The 24,658-nt window shown below is 31.4% G+C and overlaps 1 long non-coding RNA gene across 2 annotated transcripts; it reads right to left on the bottom strand.

Annotated features, from left to right (window-relative positions):
- Nucleotides 1-773: 773 nt before the first annotated feature.
- On the bottom strand, nucleotides 774-22,800 carry LOC139492233 (uncharacterized). 2 transcript variants are annotated; one of them, XR_011656770.1, is made up of 17 exons: nucleotides 22,613-22,800; nucleotides 16,109-16,974; nucleotides 15,685-15,753; nucleotides 14,758-14,826; nucleotides 14,334-14,402; nucleotides 13,834-13,902; nucleotides 13,408-13,476; nucleotides 12,907-12,975; nucleotides 11,979-12,047; nucleotides 11,051-11,119; nucleotides 10,550-10,618; nucleotides 9,622-9,690; nucleotides 8,694-8,762; nucleotides 7,768-7,836; nucleotides 7,266-7,334; nucleotides 6,808-6,853; nucleotides 774-5,479 (listed from the first exon to the last, which is right to left on the bottom strand). It is a non-coding gene; the product is annotated as an uncharacterized lncRNA (long non-coding RNA). The 2 variants fall into 2 exon arrangements; XR_011656769.1 differs by lacking the exons at nucleotides 8,694-8,762; nucleotides 9,622-9,690; nucleotides 10,550-10,618 and adding an exon at nucleotides 15,260-15,328 and having other exon boundaries at nucleotides 22,613-22,799.
- Nucleotides 22,801-24,658: the final 1,858 nt, after the last annotated feature.

Here is a 24,658-nt window from a genome sequence, read left to right on the forward strand (position 1 = left end):
CAGCCATTTTGAAAATTCCAAAATCAAAGGATGCATCTACACATGCAAGTTATCATTTTTGTAAAATTTCATTCAGTTTGGAGCATTTTGAAATTTTGGACAATTTTGCTGTTTCCATGGTTACGGTGGCCATTTTGGAAATTCCAACTTCAAAATGCAACTCCGCACTTGTCAGCCACTATTCCTGTAAAGTTTCATCCAGTTTGCAGCACTTTATTTTTTTTGGAAATTTTGAAAATTTGTGCTGCAACCATGGTTACAGTAGATAATTCCAAAATTCTAAAAGCAGACATCTCATTGCCACATGTCATGTTATATATTAATACAGTTTCATTTACTTTGGTGCAATACTCTCTGAGAAAATGCTGATTTTATGCATTTTTCCATAGGGTCAATGCAAAACTTGGCCCCAGTTTCCATGACCCACCTGCAACCCACAATTTTGTGTTCCACCTTATAGTGAACTATCATTAAGATTGGTTCCATTTCACTCCAAAAAACCTGCTGGACAAAATAGGTGGAAGTATAATAATAATTATAATACAGAAAAAGAAACAGAGGAAAAGCAATTTGTCACCTGACATTGTCGATCGGGTGACATAATAAAACAAGAGGATCTCAAGAGCCTGAATCGCTCACCTTAATTCTTTTGGTTAAATCTCTCATCAATGATTATTTTGGCTTTTCAATTTATTTAAATGTTTTTTGGATCGTCCTATTTTCTTCAAAAGCCAAAAAAAATAATCATTTTCTCCTATGTTCTATTTTAGCCATAGGAGCTATGTTTCTTGACATACAAGGAAATAAAATATAAAATTTATACTAGATACTCTGAAACTCATTTAGCCTAAGTTTGGCTGAAATTGATACAGCAGTTTCAAAGGAGAAGATTTTTTTTAAGTAAGTCAACATGATGAACAAATTGTGAAAAAAAGTCTTTAAAGGGCAATAACTCCTTAAGGGGTCAATTGACAATTTTGGTCAAATTGACTTAATTGAAGATCTTACTTTGCTGAACATTATTGCTGTTTACAGTTTATTTCTATCTATAATTATATTCAAGATAATAAACAAAAACAGCAAAATTTCCTTAAAATTATCAATTCAGGGGCAGCAACCCAACAACAGGTTGTCTGATTCATCTGAAAATTTCAGGGCAGATAGATCTTGACCTGATAAACAATTTTACCCCAGTCAGATTTGCTCTAAATGCTTTGGTTTTTGAGTTATAAGCCAAAAACTGCATTTGACCCCTATGTTCTATTTTTAGCAATGGCAACCATGTTTGTTGATAGATCAAAACTTCGGATACAATTTATAAATTAGATACCCTAAGGAACATTCAGTTAAAGTTTGAAAGTATTTGGCCCATTAGTTTCAGAGGAGAAGATTCTTGAAATAGTTTACGACGACAGACGGACGACGACGGACGCCAAGTGATGGCATAAGCTCACTTGTCCCTTCGGGACAGGTGAGCTAAAAAAAAAGAAACGTAGAATAACAATATGTCACCCCAACTCCGTTGAGGGTGCCATAATAATAAAAATAATAAGAACTGAGCAAAAACAATAAGTCTCCAAACTTTGTTTGGGAGACTTAATTAAGACAACTATTTTCCAAAATGGTCACAATACCATTTACTATATATATAAAAATTCTACACCTTTTTAAAATCAAATAAATTATAATAAATTCAGGAACACACCTGTATCATATTTACATCTAAGAATAAAAACTTATGGTTATCTCAACATCATCTAAAGTATTAAAATTTTCATTAAAAGTGTCGGCATTTGACTTAAATTCAGTTCAAAGAAAGTTTTCCTTACTAAAAAGTTCCAGCTTTTAACAGGTTTTGCTTAATACCAATTCTATCAGCCCACTTAAGAACTTGTTCATTTATTCCATTTGAGCTCAAGTTATTTAATCTACACCAAAAACGAATAATACTTTTCCACTGCTTATCAAAAAGGTTGTATACTCGTGCCAAATATAAACAACTCACATAATCTTGATAGTTTGATGACAGATTGTCATGCTCGATTGTTTTATAAATAATCACAAATTCAATATATCATTATTATTACAATGCATATATAATTCAACATCATACAAATCCTATGAATACATTATTCGGAATACATCAAAACCAACTAAATGCACCCCTTCATAGACGTTCAAGCCCGACAAGGAAAAACTAGAGATAAAAACGATATAATCGATCAAAAAGCTCTAGAAAACTGTGTCGGTGGCTGCCAAGTGTGCAATCCCGTCTTTAGGGTCAGGTGCTCTGACCTACACCTTAAAACATGTGTGTATTGGCAAATCAAAATGCAATATTCAAAACAAATTATTAATGTATATATATGTACAAGAAAATGTATGATAGTATATCCATTGGTATAAACTGACCCTTTTATACATTATTATGACCCATACACAGGAGTACAATCCCACTGAACATAAATAAAACGTGAGAAAATACAATTATACCCAAGTCTCCAGTAACTGCAGCATTTGGTGCGTAATTTTCTAAGTATAGAAATAATCTACCGGCCATGTTGTTTGAAATTGATACAAAAATATATGTATACACCCGGTATGCCTTTTCATATTCTATTCTAGGAAAAACCAAACTTTCATATGAATTTACAAATACATCCAAACAAACACCACATACCTTAAAGTTTACACTTGGCTATTGCCATCCCTAAAACTTTATTTGCTGAAGATGAAACAGCTTTTGCAGTGATATAGTAAAAATGCTCGTTTAAAACTTATGACAATTAAAATTAATAAATTGCTTCTCTGAGCGCAGCCTGATACGACCGCAGAGGTCTAACCCTGAACAGCTGGTGGCAAATTTGGACACAATATTCACATTTATTTTGTGTCAGAAACCTATACTATGTAAAAAAAAAATTGATCACAATTCAAATCAGACAGTATCCCAAATTTTGTTTTTGGTCGTATAAAAATTACATCAGATCTAGGTATAGATGGTGGTCAAAATTGCACACCATAACACTTTTTGTATTTTTATTAAACTGGTGATATAGACGATGTTTGTATTAATTGTCACAGTCTTCACATGTAGATAAAGCATTTAACAAAAGTTGTAGCACTTATCATAGTTTGCCATTATAACAACATCAGCATATAATAAATTAGTTTTTCATCACCAATTTCAGAACAAAAAGTCTGGACAAGACCAATTATATTTAGTTTATACCATAAAATCTTTCTTTTTTAGCCTTTTCAAAATTAAGCCGCAAAAGGTTGATTAAGGAAGTGTTTTTCTATCAAATTAGAAAGAGTAGATAATTGGTCTATTGTAGTACAAAGTTACAGGAAACCACTCAGTTCCTCAGACAATACATTGTTATCATCTACCCACTGTGACTGAGCTAATCTATTGTTCAGTCTATAACAGTACAATTTGTAAGACACTAGTGCTATAACAAAGAGGGTTTCTCGCATCTTACATGTTAAATTTAGGAACAGGATTCAGAATACATCAATACTTTTAATAGGATATCAATAGGATCCATTATATACTAAAGGTGTCATACCACCAATTAAAAGTCCCTATCTGTTCAACCAAATTTAGCAATTTTCACAGCTTTCTAAATATTTTACCTTAAGTTTAACTTCATAGAAACTAGGTATATCCTGAATCGTACAGGTGTCACCTTTCTGCATGCCAATTTTCAACATACATTCAAAATCATATAAGAAAGCAGAGAGCTTCCGAAAGGAGGTACCACTAAAAATAACCCCTGGTTTTCTGGAAATCTTAAATTAGTATACTATGGAGCGCATTAATCCTCAATTTTTAATGCAAACTCATAGACAGGTAAATTTTGGCTCAAAATGGTCTTAATATATTTCTCTTTCAACAAAACTTTCATTTCTGCAAATTTGTTGGTTAGTTTAGGTGAACAATGACATCAAATGCACTATTTTTTGTCCGAGTAGGCCTACTTTCACATAGTATTACGTTCTAAATTTGAGGGAGTAATTGGTGGTATGACACCTAAACGACACTATCTAATCTATAAGTGGATTAACCCTGTAGCTATCAGCGATTTTGCAGATTCATTTAATCAAAAGTTTTGATGAAGCAGAAATTTATATTTGGAAATCACTTGTGCATAAATTTAAAACATAAATAAGTTTTTCTAATTTCCATCCATCAAACTGTGTCAAACAATATTTAATTTTGATACAATAAATTTCCAAAATTGATTTAAAAATTTAAAAGAAATATTATATATTCACAGTTCAAATGTTCATGCACTAATATTGATTCTTTTTCAAGGACAATAAAATACCAAATATTTCAAATTAAAAATAAAAAATTTAAATTGAGGACTCAGCAAATATCAAATCATCATTAAAGAATTACATTGACAATACCCTTTGAATGACAAAACCCTAGAAACTACTGATTCCTCCATAGACAAAAACAGAAACACACAAATAGGAAATACCTCAGAAACTCCAAAACCCACAATGTTAAATGTTAGTAAAGATCATACCATGCAAGCAAAATGTACTTCTGAAATGATAATTTGATATTTGCTGAGTCCACAACAAAACTATAGAAATAAATTCTAGGGTGCATGAACTAAACCACAAATTAAAGGCAATTTTTGTTTTTGTGTAAATTTGAAATTGATTTCTTTTAAATTTTTAATTTGAAATATATTTAACAAATCTGCATATACTTTTTTGTTGTTATCATACAAAAGCAATGATAGATGCAAAAGGAAAAATATTTCACCAAATTTGAATTCATTTGGGTGTTCTAGTGCAATTACTCAAAAGATGATACAGCATATTTACAGACTATTCTATATAAACTCATCATATATACAAGAATTAAAAATTTGGTATATTTATTCATTTGTAGACATTGTAACTTGTCAAATTTGAATATTATTTCTATTTTTGGAATTTAAAGATCTTATAAAGAGCTGGCATTCATTGTTACCCTCAGTTGTTACCAACACTATTGTTCAATTGAGCTTTTGGCTATACTGATCATTAAATATTTTCATTTCAAATTTCAACAATTGAAATTGCTTGTAAAGCAAAACTGTCTGATGTATACATTTTGAACAGAAATGATCAAAATTCAAATGAATATCTAAATAAAGTCATATTGTTCCAACTACTTAATAAAATTATCAAAAGGTATTAATAAAAAAATTCAAGTAAATAAATAAATATCTAAATTGACAATCAGAAACTACATGTGAATGTAGGAAAAGAGGTTTACAATACCAGACATTCTTAATTATCCATGTTATATAATTGCAGACATATTGAGGGCACTTGGCAAATTCTCATCTGATATTTTAAACATTAAAATTTTTTATTATCTAAAGAATTAAACTGTCCCATCACAACTCAATTTAACATCTTCTACTGCCATGTTGCACCTTCTACGACTCGAACATCTCATAAGTTGCATCTGTAACAAAAACAATCAATTCAGAAATTAATGTGATGCATGTTTTTTTAGTGTGAATTCATAAGACGTGTCACAGTACTTTTCTATCCCAAATTCATGTATTTAGTTTTGATGTTATATTTGTTATTCTCATCAGATTTTGTCTAATGCTTAGTTCGTTTCTGTGTGCGTTACATTTTAATGTTGTGTCGTCATTCTCCTCTTATATTTAATGGGTTTCCCTCGGTTTTGATTTGTGACCCGGATTTGGTTTTTTCCATCGATTTATGAATTTTGAACATCGGTATACTACTGTTGCCTTTATTTAATATGTCCAATTCAAAATTAGTGACAAGTTATGATATTTACAATTACTTCACATTTGTATTACAGTAAATAATAGAATAAAAGAAATGTTTGACAAATTTGTAATGAAATTTCAAACTGTTCCTGTCCAAAGGGAAAACTAATCATTGTAACACTAGGAAAAGATTTACAGGTTGCATTGTTTCACAAGCCACTCCTCCTATAGGGATGTATACTATATATATTTATCAAAGTTGTACAACAGTCGAACATGTAAGAATGTTGTTGTTGTTTATAATTAAAACGGGTCGTGTATAGTTATTTATAGTAAGGTCAGTTTGAATGGGGTTTAAAGTTTCATGCACGAATGAATTCAGGTAGTTTAAAGTCATTCGAGCCATTGCAGTTGAAGTGATCAGTAGCACTTTTCCAAATAAATAATATAATTTTATATTATTTATTTTCAGATTTGTTGACCTTTAGTATGAGTTAACCAGTACCAGCTGAGAATGTTCGGTGTATTAACACAAAAACATTGATTTCATTATACATATATGAATAATAAAATGTGCACTTGTCTCTGCAAGTGGTGTCTCCCATGTAAGAGTTTGTGGTTATTTGATAAATATTTCGTTTGAGTTTACGAATTAGAATTCAATTATAGATATGTTAATTCCTTAACGAACTGGTTCCCGGATATGATCTCTTGTGTTTAATCTCATAGAGACATAACTTGGGGATGTTACCAGTATAGAAAAACATGTTAACACCTGAAGTTTAATTCTTAGGTAGTGCTAGAATTAGTTTAAACTCTTAAAAGTTCAGGGCATATATATGTAAATGTTGAAAATATGCTCCACAGTCCTATTTTTTAACCTTTGAATAAAATAGTGCATATCAACATTCTGTTCTTGGATACAATTTTTAACTTCACATTAAAACTGGCAGAGTTTTAGCAGCAAAGGGACTTCCTATAGGAAATTGCAATATTTTAATTAACAGAATTACAACCTAAAAGTACTATTACAATTAACAATACTTACCATGATCTTTAATATTGTCTAGGAGTGTAACATATTTAGACTGTATCTGTAACAAAAACAAAATATGTATCAGATTTAAATACAGAATATTGATTATTGCAATTAATTCAAAATTAATATGAAGCATTTTTTTCTATGTCAAATCATTATTTTTCAGAATTTAATCTTTATAAAAAGAAGATGTGGTATGATTGATAATGAGACAACTCTCCACAAGAGACCAAAATGACACACAAATTAACTAGAGGTAACCATATCACCTTCAACAATGAGCAAAGCCTATACCACATCATTTTTAAATCAAAACCTAAAGTTCGCCCTCCGTTGAGGTCTGCTTTTACAAGTTCCATTTTAACATGAAGCATTTTTCTTTTTAAACTGTTTAGGAAAATACTAATTTTATTGCCTATCAAATAGAAACATAGTTTTAAGAAAAACTGTAATGAACAAGTACATACATGTCGACCAGTCCTATAACTATGAATCAATCTTCATCTGTCGAGGAGGGTAACATATAGAGGCTTTATCTGTAACAAAAACTATAAATTAATATCAGCTTTAAATAGAGACTAGTTGCAATTTAATCTTTATAAAAAAGAAGATGTGGTATGATTGCCAATGAGACAACTCTCCACAAGAGACCAAAATGACACAAATTAACAATTACAGGTAACCGTACGACCTTTAACAATGAGCAAAGCCAGTATACCGCATGTCATTTAAAAATCAAAACCTTAAGTTTGCTTTCTGCAGATGTCTGCTTTTACAAGTCCCATTTTAACATGAAGCATCTAATTTTTTAAACTGTTTTAAAATTAACTTATGAAGCGTTCAACCAAAGCTTTTAAAATTTTAATATGTTGTTACTGACAACTAAATGAAGGTCAAGTTCAATAATACCGATTTGATTGCCCATCAAATAAAAAGTTTTAAGAAAAACTGTAATGAACAAGTACATACATGTCGACCAATCCTATAACTATGAATCAATCTTCATCTGTTGAGGAGGGTAACATATAGAGGCTTTATCTGTAACAAAAACTATAAATTAATATCAGCTTTAAATAGAGACTAGTTGCAATTTAATCTTTATAAAAAAGAAGATGTGGTATGATTGCCAATGAGACAACTCTCCACAAGAGACCAAAATGACACAAATTAACAATTACAGGTAACCGTACGACCTTTAACAATGAGCAAAGCCAGTATACCGCATGTCATTTAAAAATCAAAACTCTTAAGTTTGCTTTCTGCAGATGTCTGCTTTTACAAGTCCCATTTTAACATGAAGCATCTTTTTTTTAACTGTTCAGGAAAATACTGATTTTATTGCCTATCAAATAGAAACATAGTTTTAAGAAAAACTGTAATGAACAAGTACATACATGTCGACCAGTCCTATAACTATGAATCAATCTTCATCTGTCGAGGAGGGTAACATATAGAGGCATTATCTGTAACAAAAACTATAAATTAATATCAGCTTTCAATAGAGACTAGTTGCAATTAATCTTTATAAAAAAGAAGATGTGGTATGATTGCCTATGAGACAACTCTCCACAAGAGACCAAAATGACACAAATTAACAATTACAGGTACCCGTACAACCTTCAACAATGAGCAAAGCCTATACCACTTGCCATTTTTAAATCAAAACCTAAAGTTTGCTCTCTGCAGATGTCTGCTTTTACAAGTCCCATATTAACATGAAGCATCTGTTTTTTTAAACTGTTTTAAAATTAACTTATGAAGCGTTCAACCAAAGCTTTTAAAATTTTAATATGTTGTTACTGACAACTAAATGAAGGTCAAGTTCAATAATACCGATTTGATTGCCCATCAAATAAAAACAGTTTAAAGAAAAACTGTAATGAACAAGTACATACATGTAGACCAATCCTATAACTATGAATCAATCTTCATCTGTCGAGGAGGGTAACATATAGAGGCTTTATCTGTAACAAAAACTATAAATTAATATCAGCTTTAAATAGAAACTAGTTGCAATTTAATCTTTATAAAAAAGAAGATGTGGTATGATTGCCAATGAGACAACTCTCCACAAGAGACCAAAATGACACAAATTTACAATTACAGGTAACCGTACAACCTTTAACAATGAGCAAAGCCTATACCGCCTGTCATTTAAAAATCAAAACCTTAAGTTTGCTTTCTGCAGATGTCTGCTTTTACAAGTCCCATATTAACATGAAGCATCTTTTTTTTTAAACTGTTTTAAAATTAACTCATGAACCATTCAACCAAATCTTTTAAAATTTTAATATGTTGTTACTGACAACTAAATGAAGGTCAAGTTCAATAATACTGATTTGATTGCCCATCAAATAAAAACAGTTTTAAGAAAAACTGTAATGAACAAGTACATACATGTAGACCAATCCTATAACTATGAATCAATCTTCATCTGTCGAGGAGGGTAACATATGGAGGCTTTATCTGTAACAAAAACTATAAATTAATATCAGCTTTCAATAGAGACTAGTTGTAATGTAATCTTTATAAAAAAAGAAGATGTGGTATGATTGCCAATGAGACAACTCTTCACAAGAGACCAAAATGACACAAATTAACAATTACAGGTAACCGTACGACCTTTAACAATGAGCAAAGTCTATACCGCAGGTCATTTTTTAATCAAAACCTAAAGTTTGCTCTCTGTAAATGACTGCTTTTACAAGTCCCATTTTAAAATGAAGCATTTTTTCTTTTTAAACTGTTCAGGAAAATACTGATTTTATTGCCTATCAAATAAAAACATAGTTTTAAGAAAAACTGTAATGAACAAGTACATACATGTCAACCAATCCTATAACTATGAATCAATCTTCATCTGTCGAGGAGGGTAACATATAGAGGCTTTATCTGTAACAAAAACTATAAATTAATATCAGCTTTAAATAGAGACTAGTTGCAATTTAATCTTTATAAAAAAGAAGATGTGGTATGATTGCCAATGAGACAACTCTCCACAAGAGACCAAAATGACACAAATTAACAATTACAGGTAACCGTACGACCTTTAACAATGAGCAAAGCCAGTATACCGCATGTCATTTAAAAATCAAAACCTTAAGTTTGCTTTCTGCAGATGTCTGCTTTTACAAGTCCCATTTTAACATGAAGCATCTAATTTTTTAAACTGTTTTAAAATTAACTTATGAAGCGTTCAACCAAAGCTTTTAAAATTTTAATATGTTGTTACTGACAACTAAATGAAGGTCAAGTTCAATAATACCGATTTGATTGCCCATCAAATAAAAAGTTTTAAGAAAAACTGTAATGAACAAGTACATACATGTCGACCAATCCTATAACTATGAATCAATCTTCATCTGTTGAGGAGGGTAACATATAGAGGCTTTATCTGTAACAAAAACTATAAATTAATATCAGCTTTAAATAGAGACTAGTTGCAATTTAATCTTTATAAAAAAGAAGATGTGGTATGATTGCCAATGAGACAACTCTCCACAAGAGACCAAAATGACACAAATTAACAATTACAGGTAACCGTACGACCTTTAACAATGAGCAAAGCCAGTATACCGCATGTCATTTAAAAATCAAAACTCTTAAGTTTGCTTTCTGCAGATGTCTGCTTTTACAAGTCCCATTTTAACATGAAGCATCTTTTTTTTTAACTGTTCAGGAAAATACTGATTTTATTGCCTATCAAATAGAAACATAGTTTTAAGAAAAACTGTAATGAACAAGTACATACATGTCGACCAGTCCTATAACTATGAATCAATCTTCATCTGTCGAGGAGGGTAACATATAGAGGCATTATCTGTAACAAAAACTATAAATTAATATCAGCTTTCAATAGAGACTAGTTGCAATTAATCTTTATAAAAAAGAAGATGTGGTATGATTGCCTATGAGACAACTCTCCACAAGAGACCAAAATGACACAAATTAACAATTACAGGTACCCGTACAACCTTCAACAATGAGCAAAGCCTATACCACTTGCCATTTTTAAATCAAAACCTAAAGTTTGCTCTCTGCAGATGTCTGCTTTTACAAGTCCCATATTAACATGAAGCATCTGTTTTTTTAAACTGTTTTAAAATTAACTTATGAAGCGTTCAACCAAAGCTTTTAAAATTTTAATATGTTGTTACTGACAACTAAATGAAGGTCAAGTTCAATAATACCGATTTGATTGCCCATCAAATAAAAACAGTTTAAAGAAAAACTGTAATGAACAAGTACATACATGTAGACCAATCCTATAACTATGAATCAATCTTCATCTGTCGAGGAGGGTAACATATAGAGGCTTTATCTGTAACAAAAACTATAAATTAATATCAGCTTTAAATAGAAACTAGTTGCAATTTAATCTTTATAAAAAAGAAGATGTGGTATGATTGCCAATGAGACAACTCTCCACAAGAGACCAAAATGACACAAATTTACAATTACAGGTAACCGTACAACCTTTAACAATGAGCAAAGCCTATACCGCCTGTCATTTAAAAATCAAAACCTTAAGTTTGCTTTCTGCAGATGTCTGCTTTTACAAGTCCCATATTAACATGAAGCATCTTTTTTTTTAAACTGTTTTAAAATTAACTCATGAACCATTCAACCAAATCTTTTAAAATTTTAATATGTTGTTACTGACAACTAAATGAAGGTCAAGTTCAATAATACTGATTTGATTGCCCATCAAATAAAAACAGTTTTAAGAAAAACTGTAATGAACAAGTACATACATGTAGACCAATCCTATAACTATGAATCAATCTTCATCTGTCGAGGAGGGTAACATATGGAGGCTTTATCTGTAACAAAAACTATAAATTAATATCAGCTTTCAATAGAGACTAGTTGTAATGTAATCTTTATAAAAAAAGAAGATGTGGTATGATTGCCAATGAGACAACTCTTCACAAGAGACCAAAATGACACAAATTAACAATTACAGGTAACCGTACGACCTTTAACAATGAGCAAAGTCTATACCGCAGGTCATTTTTTAATCAAAACCTAAAGTTTGCTCTCTGTAAATGACTGCTTTTACAAGTCCCATTTTAAAATGAAGCATTTTTTCTTTTTAAACTGTTCAGGAAAATACTGATTTTATTGCCTATCAAATAAAAACATAGTTTTAAGAAAAACTGTAATGAACAAGTACATACATGTCAACCAATCCTATAACTATGAATCAATCTTCATCTGTCGAGGAGGGTAACATATAGAGGCTTTATCTGTAACAAAAACTATAAATTAATATCAGCTTTAAATAGAGACTAGTTGCAATTTAATCTTTATAAAAAAGAAGATGTGGTATGATTGCCAATGAGACAACTCTCCACAAGAGACCAAAATGACACAAATTAACAATTACAGGTAACCGTACGACCTTTAACAATGAGCAAAGCCAGTATACCGCATGTCATTTAAAAATCAAAACCTTAAGTTTGCTTTCTGCAGATGTCTGCTTTTACAAGTCCCATTTTAACATGAAGCATCTAATTTTTTAAACTGTTTTAAAATTAACTTATGAAGCGTTCAACCAAAGCTTTTAAAATTTTAATATGTTGTTACTGACAACTAAATGAAGGTCAAGTTCAATAATACCGATTTGATTGCCCATCAAATAAAAAGTTTTAAGAAAAACTGTAATGAACAAGTACATACATGTCGACCAATCCTATAACTATGAATCAATCTTCATCTGTTGAGGAGGGTAACATATAGAGGCTTTATCTGTAACAAAAACTATAAATTAATATCAGCTTTAAATAGAGACTAGTTGCAATTTAATCTTTATAAAAAAGAAGATGTGGTATGATTGCCAATGAGACAACTCTCCACAAGAGACCAAAATGACACAAATTAACAATTACAGGTAACCGTACGACCTTTAACAATGAGCAAAGCCAGTATACCGCATGTCATTTAAAAATCAAAACTCTTAAGTTTGCTTTCTGCAGATGTCTGCTTTTACAAGTCCCATTTTAACATGAAGCATCTTTTTTTTTAACTGTTCAGGAAAATACTGATTTTATTGCCTATCAAATAGAAACATAGTTTTAAGAAAAACTGTAATGAACAAGTACATACATGTCGACCAGTCCTATAACTATGAATCAATCTTCATCTGTCGAGGAGGGTAACATATAGAGGCATTATCTGTAACAAAAACTATAAATTAATATCAGCTTTCAATAGAGACTAGTTGCAATTAATCTTTATAAAAAAGAAGATGTGGTATGATTGCCTATGAGACAACTCTCCACAAGAGACCAAAATGACACAAATTAACAATTACAGGTACCCGTACAACCTTCAACAATGAGCAAAGCCTATACCACTTGCCATTTTTAAATCAAAACCTAAAGTTTGCTCTCTGCAGATGTCTGCTTTTACAAGTCCCATATTAACATGAAGCATCTGTTTTTTTAAACTGTTTTAAAATTAACTTATGAAGCGTTCAACCAAAGCTTTTAAAATTTTAATATGTTGTTACTGACAACTAAATGAAGGTCAAGTTCAATAATACCGATTTGATTGCCCATCAAATAAAAACAGTTTAAAGAAAAACTGTAATGAACAAGTACATACATGTAGACCAATCCTATAACTATGAATCAATCTTCATCTGTCGAGGAGGGTAACATATAGAGGCTTTATCTGTAACAAAAACTATAAATTAATATCAGCTTTAAATAGAAACTAGTTGCAATTTAATCTTTATAAAAAAGAAGATGTGGTATGATTGCCAATGAGACAACTCTCCACAAGAGACCAAAATGACACAAATTTACAATTACAGGTAACCGTACGACCTTTAACAATGAGCAAAGCCAGTATACCGCATGTCATTTAAAAATCAAAACCTTAAGTTTGCTTTCTGCAGATGTCTGCTTTTACAAGTCCCATTTTAACATGAAGCATCTTTTTTTTTTAACTGTTCAGGAAAATACTGATTTTATTGCCTATCAAATAGAAACATAGTTTTAAGAAAAACTGTAATGAACAAGTACATACATGTCGACCAGTCCTATAACTATGAATCAATCTTCATCTGTCGAGGAGGGTAACATATAGAGGCATTATCTGTAACAAAAACTATAAATTAATCAGCTTTCAATAGAGACTAGTTGCAATTTAATCTTTATAAAAAAGAAGATGTGGTATGATTGCCTATGAGACAACTCTCCACAAGAGACCAAAATGACACAAATTAACAATTACAGGTACCCGTACAACCTTCAACAATGAGCAAAGCCTATACCACTTGTCATTTTTAAATCAAAACCTAAAGTTTGCTCTCTGCAGATGTCTGCTTTTACAAGTCCCATATTAACATGAAGCATCTTTTTTTTTAAACTGTTTTAAAATTAACTCATGAAGAGTTCAACCAAAGCTTTTAAAATTTTAATATGTTGTTACTGACATCTAAATGAAGGTCAAGTTCAATAATACAGATTTGATTGCCCATCAAATAAAAACAGTGTTAAGAAAAACTATAATGAACAAGTACATACATGTCGACCAATCCTATAACTATGAATCAATCTTCATCTGTCGAGGAGGGTAACATATAGAGGCTTTATCTGTAACAAAAACTATAAATTAATATCAGCTTTAAATAGAGACTAGTTGCAATTTAATCTTTATAAAAAAGAAGATGTGGTATGATTGCCAATGAGACAACTCTCCACAAGAGACCAAAATGACACAAATCAATTACAGGTAACCGTACGACCTTTAACAATGAGCAAAGCCAGTATTCCGCATGTCATTTAAAAATCAAAACCTTAAGTTTGCTTTCTGCAGATGTCTGCTTTTACAAGTCCCATTTTAACATGAAGCATCTTTTTTTTTTTAACTGTTCAGGAAAATACTGATTTTATTGCCTATCAAATAGAAACATAGTTTCAAGAAAAACTGTAATGAACAAGTACATACATGTCGACCAGTCCTATAACTATGAATCAATCTTCATCTGTCGAGGAGGGTAACATATAGAGGCATTATCTGTAACAAAAACTATAAATTAATATCAGCTTTCAATAGAGACTAGTTGCAATTTAATCTTTATAAAAAAGAAGATGTGGTATGATTGCCTATGAGACAACTCTCCACAAGAGACCAAAATGACACAAATTAACAATTACAGGTACCCGTACAACCTTCAACAATGAGCAAAGCCTATACCACTTGTCATTTTTAAATCAAAACCTAAAGTTTGCTCTCTGCAGATGTCTGCTTTTACAAGTCCCATATTAACATGAAGCATCTTTTTTTTTAAACTGTTTTAAAATTAACTCATGAAGAGTTCAACCAAAGCTTTTAAAATTTTAATATGTTGTTACTGACAACTAAATGAAGGTCAAGTTCAATAATACCGATTTGATTGCCCATCAAATAAAAACAGTTTTAAGAAAAACTGTAATGAACAAGTACATACATGTCGACCAATCCTATAACTATGAATCAATCTTCATCTGTCTAGGAGGGTAACATATAGAGGCTTTATCTGTAACAAAAACTATAAATTAATATCAGCTTTAAATAGAGACTAGTTGCAATTTAATCTTTATAAAAAAGAAGATGTGGTATGATTGAGTATGAGACAACTCTCCACAAGAGACCAAAATGACACAAATTAACAATTACAGGTAACCGTACGACCTTTAACAATGAGCAAAGTCTATACCGCAGGTCATTTTTAAATCAAAACCTAAAGTTTGCTCTCTGCAGATGACTGCTTTTACAAGTCCCATTTTAAAATGAAGCATCTTTTCTTTTTAAACTGTTCAGGAAAATACTGATTTTATTGCCTATCCAATAGAAACATAGTTTTAAGAAAAACTGTAATGAACAAGTACATACATGTCAACCAGTCCGATAACTATGAATCAATCTTCATCTGTCGAGGAGGGTAACATATAGAGGCTTTATCTGTAACAAAAACTATAAATTAATATCAGCTTTCAATAGAGACTAGTTACAATTTAATCTTTATAAAAAAGAAGATGTGGTATGATTGCCAATGACACAACTCTCGATAAGAGACCAAAATGACACAAATTAACAATTACAGGTAACCGTACGACCTTTAACAATGATCAAAGCCTATACTGCATGTCATTTTTAAATCAAAACCTAAAGTTTGCACTCTGCAGATGTCTGCTTTTACAAGTCCCATTTTAACATGAAGCATCTTTTTTTTTAAACTGTTCAGGAAAATACAGATTTTATTGCCTATCAAATAGAAACATAGTTTCAAGAAAAACTGTAATAAACAAGTACATACGGTTGACTCTTCCTATCTTCCATGAATCCATCTTCCTTCTAGGAGGGCAACATATATTAAAGAAAAGGCTGTGTTTTTTACAAAAGCTATAAATTAATATCAGCTTTATATGGACACTTTAATTGCTGTTGCAATTTTCAGGGTTTTTTTAGGTTTTTTTTCTTCAAATTAGTGGAAATAGAGCCAATTATGAAAATCTATTTTGGTGCACCAGCCATTAGCCTTGCTATCAACATCAAATGTAAACTAATTGGTAAATATTAAAATGAAATTTTCTATACACTTTGAATTGGCAAACCCATTTATACTCTGGAGAAACTATAATAAGTCTTAGGTCGAGGTCAATCCAATGTTTTAATTCATGATCATTAATCAATGCAATTATCAAAAACATGATTTCATCATAACACATCGATATAGAGGTCAATAATGAATATGTTTTTTGAAGGAACTAGTTCCAGTGGTCCCTAGTCCCATTCAACATGGATATTTTGTCTTAAGTCCAGGTGTAGTGTTTATGTCTTCAGTCCATGTGCAGTGTTTGTGTCCAGTCCAGGTGCAATGTATAGAATCTGCAGAGCATAAGAGATGAGTAAAATTATTTTCAATCAAAATGTTCTTCAAATTTGTAAAAATATATTACATTGTAATATATGGTCTATGACGTAGGATACACTTAGAAGTTTAGTGTACAGGGATCCATGCTGTTACAATGTTTTGTTAAAAGAAATGGCATCCAACATCATTACCAGTTTTTTTGAAAAAGTAAAAAGTTGTCGTTAATTGATGTAAGCATGGCTATGGTTAATGTTATTTGGATAAGTTTTGAATTTCTTTAAGTTATGTTATCCTTTTAAAGAAAAATGCTGAAAAAAAAAATGTTTATCAAAATTTTGTACATATAAGAAACAAGATTAAGAGAATGCATACACATAAATTAGCTCAATGAAATAAATATCGTAAATATTGAAATAAATAGAGTTATTATAAACTGACCTAATCCAAAACTAATACATAGTTGATGCAGAAACAGCATACCCATGTCTGCTTTTGAAATCCATCAATGTGAGAAGATAAAACTAACAAATAGAGACATCTGCAAAAATTCATATCATTTGACTAATGTTAAGGAAAACAGGATAAGATATTCAATGATTTTCAACTAACAAATGCAAAAATTTATACTAAAAAACATCAATTTTATATGAAAACGCAAAAAAAAATCAGCAAAATAAGTCAACAAAACGCCCCATTGAAAAATAATAAAATGTAAAAGAAAGCCAACTCTCATAGAACCAGCTATCTTCTGATGAACTACCAGGCAATAGCAATGGGAGCAATGGCAGAGATAAAAGAGGACATTTTACATTGCAAAAAAAACAAAAACAACGTTATCGACATTCTTTCAAAGCTTGATGAAGCTAATTAAGGGACGACATCAAAAGTTCAATGTAGGATAAAAAAACTTAATCCACATAGTTTTTTCACTGACCCCCCCCCCCCCCCCCCCCTCTTAACTTAATTTGGGAAAAATTGATTTATCAATAGGGATATATGTAAAAATCGATTTTAAATATACAAAACTTGCAGAATTTTAACCCCCCCACCCCCAAACTATTTGATTTAAGTTTTTTATCCTACATCGATCTTTTGATGTCGTCCCTAAGTTCAGTCAAACATCAATTCTTACTGTGAGACAGTGTTTTCAATTGTAATAAATCTATACAAATATTACATAAACTTAACATGACCCAAGAAAATGAGGTCAAGGTCAGATAAACCAAACAAGAAATACATGTACACTTTACAATCAATTTATATACCAAATATAGTAAACGAACTGCTTATAGTCTAAGAAACAGACTTAATCAAGATAAGAGTGCACACACTAAAATGTCACCTTCTTTACTACAATCATTGATACCATGATGATAGTCCTAAATATAAAGCTTTACTACTAACTATCACATAAACTTAACATGATCCAAGAAATTAAGGTCAATATCATATAAACCAAACAAGAAATACATGTACACCTTACTATCATTCAATACACTAAATATAGTTGACCTATTGCTTAGTTTCTAATAGACACTCAACCAGAAAACTAAATATTGACCAATGAACCATGAAAATGAGGTCAAGGTCAGATGAAACATGCCAAGCAAACATGTACAGCTTGTAATCTTTCCGTACAACAAATATAATTAACCTAATTATTTGCTTATCATAGTTTAAGAAAAACAGACCAAATCACAAATATATAACACTAAGCAATGAACCGTAAAAATGAGGTCAAGGTCAAATAAAACCTGTGCGACTGACATATAGATCATAAAATATTTCCATACACCAAATATAGTTGACCTATTGCATATAGTATTAGATAAAAAGACCAAAACTCAAAAATTTAACTTTTACCAAGTGCTGAACCATGAAAATGAGGTAAAGGTCAGATGACACCTGCCAGCTAGACATGTACATGTACACCTTACAATCATTCCATACATCTATTGCATACAGTATAAGAACAAGAGGCTGTCACAACGACAGCAAACCGGATTTATTAATATTTATTTGTGTCCTGGCAATATCACAAGAACCATTACTGATGAATGGTGAAAGTGAAAATCGTCAATATCAAATTTGACCTCCATTTTGTCATCAGTATCAACATCTTAAAATTTGAAAAGCTTAGATTGAATGGTTCATGAGTAAATGCAACAACGTGAATGGAAACGCCATTTCACAATCTTTCAAGAACCACAACTCCTGAACGGTAAAAGTCAAAATCATCATTATTGAACTTGACCTCTAATTTGCCATCAGTAACAACATATAAAAATTTCAAAAGCTTTGGTTGAATGGTTCATGAGAAAATGCATGGACACGACTGGAAACACCATTTTTCAATCTTTCAAGAACCATAACTCCTGAACGGTAAAAGTCAAAATCGTCATTATTGAACTTGACTTCTATTTTGTCATCAGTAACAACATATTAAAATTTGGGAAGCTTTGGTAAAACAGTTCATGCGTAAATGCATGGACACGACTGGAAACACCATTTTTCAATCTTTCAAGAACCATAACTCCTGAACGGTTAAAGTCAAAATCGTCATTATTGAACTTGACCTCCATTTTGTCATCAGTAACAACATATTAAAATTTGGGAAGCTTAGGTAGAACAGTTCATGCGTAAATGCACGGACACGACTGGAAACTCCATTTTTCAATCTTTCAAGAACCATAACTCCTGAACGGTAAAAGTCAAAATCGCCATTATTGAACTTGACCTCCATTTTGTCATCAGTAACAACATATTAAAATTTGGGAAGCTTAGGTAGAACAGTTCATGCGTAAATGCACGAAAACGACTGGAAACTCCATTTTTCAATCTTTCAAGAACCATAACTCCTGAACGGTAAAAGTCAAAATCGCCATTATTGAACTTGACCTTCATTTAGTTGTCAGTAACAACATATTAAAATTTTAAAAGCTTTGGTTGAACGGTTCATGAGTTAATGCACGGACAACATTTGATTGCCGCCCGCCCGCCCGACCGACCGACCGCCCGCCCGACCGCCCGCCCGCCGTACATCCCCAAATCAATAACCGACATTTTTGTCACAAAAATCCGGTTAAAAACTGACCAAAGCACAAAAACTTAACTATAACCACTGAACCATGAAAATAAGGTCAAGGTCAGATGACACCTGCCAGTTGGACATGTACACCTTACAATCGTTCCATACGCCAAATATGCTAGACCTATTGCTTATAGTATCTGAGATATTGACTTGACCACCAAAACTTAACCTTGTTTACTGATCCATGAAATGAGGTCATGGTCAAGTGAAAACTGTCTGACGGGCATGAGGACCTTGCAAGATATGCACATACCAAATATAGTTATCCTATTACTTATAATAAGTAAGAATTTAACATTACAAAAAATCCAACTTTTTTTTCAAGTAGTCACTGAACCATGAAAATGAGGTCAAGGACATTGGACATGCGACTGAAGGAAACTTCGTAACATGAGGCATTCATATACAAAGTATGAAGCTTCCAAGTCTTCTACCTACTAAAATATAAAGCTTTGAAGAAGTTACCTAACGCCACCACAACCAGGATCCCTTTGCCTATGTCGAGCTTTCTGCAACTAAAGTCGCAGGCGCGACAAAAACTAAACATTGACAAATGAACCATGAAAATGAAGTCAAGGTCAGATGAACCATACCAGGCAGGCATGTTAAGCTAACAATTCTTCTATACAACAAACATAAATGACCTATTGCTTATAGTTTAAGAAAAACTGATAGAAACTAAACACTGAGCAATGAACCGTGAAAATGAGATTAAGGTAAAATAAAACCTGCAGGACTATATAGATCATAAAATATTTCCATACACCAAATATAGTTGATCTATTGCATATACTGTATTCAGGCTTGTATAGTTTGCACTGGTACCAGGGGCGGATCCAGCCATTTATAATATGTTCCCATTCCAATGCATTGATCGTCCAAAAAAAGGGGGGAGTTCCAACCACACACCTCCCCCTTGGGTACGTAGTCAGCACCCCCTTTTCCCCATGAAATTTCAGAAAAAAAACTTTTTTGTAATGGTTAAAAAAGTTCTAATGAAACAGATGCTGATGGTACTTGGAAGGATTTATTATGCATGTTTCATGTCATTCTTTTCGGTGGTATTACTATATATCAAAGCTGAATTAAATTTCAAAATTTTGGAGTGGCCCTCTCTTTACAGGAAGTATCATATAAACACAGCCATGTGGGAAAAGCCCTGTAGTATCCGGCCATATTTCTATTCCCTATTCACCGTTTTAAGACATTAATATTGCAATAATAAAATAACACTTTCTACTACAAAAATTTGTGATAAGGATAAAACTTGGATCTCCTGTAGTTGGTGATCGCAATACTGGTATACCAGTTTTGCGATCACCAACTACAGGAGATCCTAAAACTTAAATTAGATAAAACAATTGTTCTTTTCTATGGCATGTTATTTCAAATCGGTTCACAGCCGGTTACCGGTCTACTCGAATCGAGAAATCCCCAGAGTTCAGTAAATTCTTTGGTTGAACCACAGACTATAATTACAATAACATTATGCATATTAAATGATGATATCTTCTCTTGTTATCTTTATTCACAAATGTATTTTTTAATATGAGGCAGGCATTACCTGTGAATGGGGACGAAGTCTATGATTTTTTTTTTTAATCAACAATGTTAAAAAGAGAAACGGAAATACCGTATTCTAATATGACATGCTTTTTTAGCTTTGTAAACAACACTGTGATAAAATTCTCGATAAAATATACTTAGCGCAGACTCAGAGATATACATAATAATGGCTGTTACAATATCCTTCCCACGTAAATCTACATGTATTGGAACCTATTTGCAGACCCTCTGCCGATTTTATTGTTTTAAAAAGGGCAATTAAAAAAAGACAAAATAACTTTTTTTCTTATTCTTGTGCATAATAAAAAGAAGTAATGCACAAGAGCTTGGAGAAATCAACAAAATGAAAATTAAATAAAATTCCGCGAAAGTCTATTAATCTTTTTGGCGCATTTAAGTCATTTCAAAACATGATGTCACATACAAATGAAACCGATAAAGTTGAAAGTTTTCTGTTGCGTGAACCATCGGAATTCGTATGATATTGTATTAAAACTGATTTTTGAGGTAGGTTTTGTTTTATTTAGCTATTCTATTGCATTATTCGCATATTTACTCGTTTCAGCAATTTAAAAAATTAAAAATGGCATATGTTGGGTTTGAGAATTCAAAGAATTAAAAAGTTTTTGTTCTAGCAGTTAATCACAAACTAACCTACGCAAGCTACATATTTATAAAGATATTTGAGCTTTATCTAGCAGGGAGTAAAAAAGAACAGCCACACACAGCATACCCACCCTCGCTTCAGTTTTTTAATGACCGTATTTGTCCTATAAGAATCGAAATAATTCATGGAAGCCATATATTGTTGGAAATTTACACGTGGCCTGGGCCGTGATATTCGAATTTTATCCTGAGTGTTATGGCTTCCATGAATTATTTCTTAAACGTTTCCGATTTTGGTTTGTTGTTAGTGATTTTCAGTTGTGACGTTATTTAAGTTATGACGTCATATTCAATGTAAACAAAGAAACGCTGTCATCAGGTAACGTTTTTTTTTAATAACAAACATTTTTTTTTAAATGAATTAGTATTAATTCTTTTCTTAGACTGATAAATATACATTTTATTCAAAGTCTCATGTAAACAAGACCGGAAACGGAAGTAGATTTCTGCGCAGATCCGGAAACTCAAAAACGTGACCAAAAAAAATTGAACGATTTTGTGTTTATTAGTACAATGAAAAATTCGGGAAATTTTCCCGATTTTTTTTTTTTTTATTGAATTAGTAGAAAAAAGCGCTAGGCATTCATATTGCTTGGAGTGCAATATTCCAAAAAAAAACCAACCTATAATACTTCTAAACCCTCAATATAATCCGCTAAAATACGGCAAGCTTTTTAGAAAAGCTATTACTTGTTGTTTACTCCAGAAGATTCGACTTTTTATAGATAAAGGTTACCTGTGAAAATTCTAAATGCTAAAATAGAGAGGACAAATCCGATACTCTACGGGATTGAAGGACATTTACTTGGTTTGGATTCTCAGATCCGGACATCCTGGCATTTAAATTTTTCAAGGGGTGATGCAGATAGGATTTCTCTAGATTTTTCATCTATTTGAAGGTGATAACTGATTATTTATATTGCTGATTATTTTTTAACCAGAGGATATAGTATGATTAAAATCAAAATAGAGACATTATATAGTGTCTTTAACAATATTAAGTTGGTAAAAGTACTAGATTCAACTGGTGTCAATATATATCAATTAAATTAATTTGCATTGAAGTCTATGGAAAATCTAGAGGATTCTTATCCGCATCACCTCTCAACATTGTTTACAATAGACAATATTTTATTGGCACAAACGCATTTACAATAAATGGTAATGACCGAATGGATAAACAATTTGCTATACATGGTAGTAAAATACAAACAATTATATATATATATGTAAATAAACGATTAAAGGTATAATGAAAATCTATTACAATAGATTACTTCTTGCATTAAAACAATTTGTTACGAAAGAGGAAGATAATTTTAGTGCCTTATAAGATGTATTATTAAGTATAAGATTTATTATATTTTTATCACACAATGTGGTTACACTTTTTCCTGTAATATTAAACATTTTTAATACAAAAGACTCTCTAATACTGGAGTAACCGCTACAGTGTAGCAACATGTGCTGTTCATTTCCGATTCAGTTAGACCAGAGACATATAATACATTATATACATAACACAAATGCTAATCATTGATTGGTCAGTTACATGTTGTGATGTCAATGCAGATCTGAGAATTGTCCTAACCAATCAATAAATTTTGATTATTCACGTCTTGTAATATCTTCCAATCAGGTAGCAAGACAAATTCACGCCCTAACTGTCCATCGATTACTCCTAGGAGTCGAGAATGAAAAATTCGGGAAATTTTCCCGAATTTCTTTTTCTTTTTTTTTTTTTAATTGATTTTTCTACCGTAATTGGGGACTTTGTCCCCATATAAAGTGATAACAAGTTTTCGACAGACCATAAACTAAAATTGACATTCGGAAATTTCCGATTCAGTTAGACCAGAGACATATAATACATTATATGTCTCTGGTTAGACATATCACATAATATGAGGAAGGCGCTACCTTAAATGCCAGCTTTATACTAAGACAATGTCCTATGTTTTGATTAGTTGTTGGTTGTTTAACGTCCAGTGGCAAATATTTCATGCATGTTCAGAACAAATGTCCTAGGTTACATGTCTAAAATGAAATTATAAGTTCAGATAGAAAATGTTTAGGGAACGAACATTGAACTTGAAAAGGCATGAGGGGTTATGGTATTTTTCCTGAAAAAATATTCTGGTTCATAAATTGATGAATAAAAAATCTGTTCAAGCATAGGACAAAAAAAATGTTTTTAATCCAGATCTTCACCAAAAATGATTTTATCTTTCAGATATATATGCAAATTAAATTTAACTTTTATACATATCTTAAAACATAAAAACTTCCCAAACTTCCCAAACCGCACATGTAAGTCTGTACACAGTAGTTTTTTAGGTGATAATAAAGGCCGTATTTGCCAATTTGTTATGATAAACATTAATACTAGTGTTAAATTTTGACCAAATAATTTTAGTTGAAGGGCTTCGTTAAAAAAAATCTGACTCAAATAAAAAACAATTGTGTTTCTGATCATCTTCAGTTTGTGAGTTGTACATGTTCTACATCAACTTCTTGTACTAATTCAGAGTCAGCTTTATGTCTTTTTTTGCAAATATTTTTTTTTATAACATGCACATGATGTAGCTTACTTTTCAAGTTTTTATATGACAGCAAAATAAAATTGAGAATGGAAATCGGAAATATAAGCATGTAAAAAATTTGCTGAA

Source organism: Mytilus edulis, chromosome 10 (genome assembly GCF_963676685.1).
Source record: "Mytilus edulis chromosome 10, xbMytEdul2.2, whole genome shotgun sequence".
Lineage (NCBI taxonomy): Eukaryota > Metazoa > Mollusca > Bivalvia > Mytilida > Mytilidae > Mytilus > Mytilus edulis.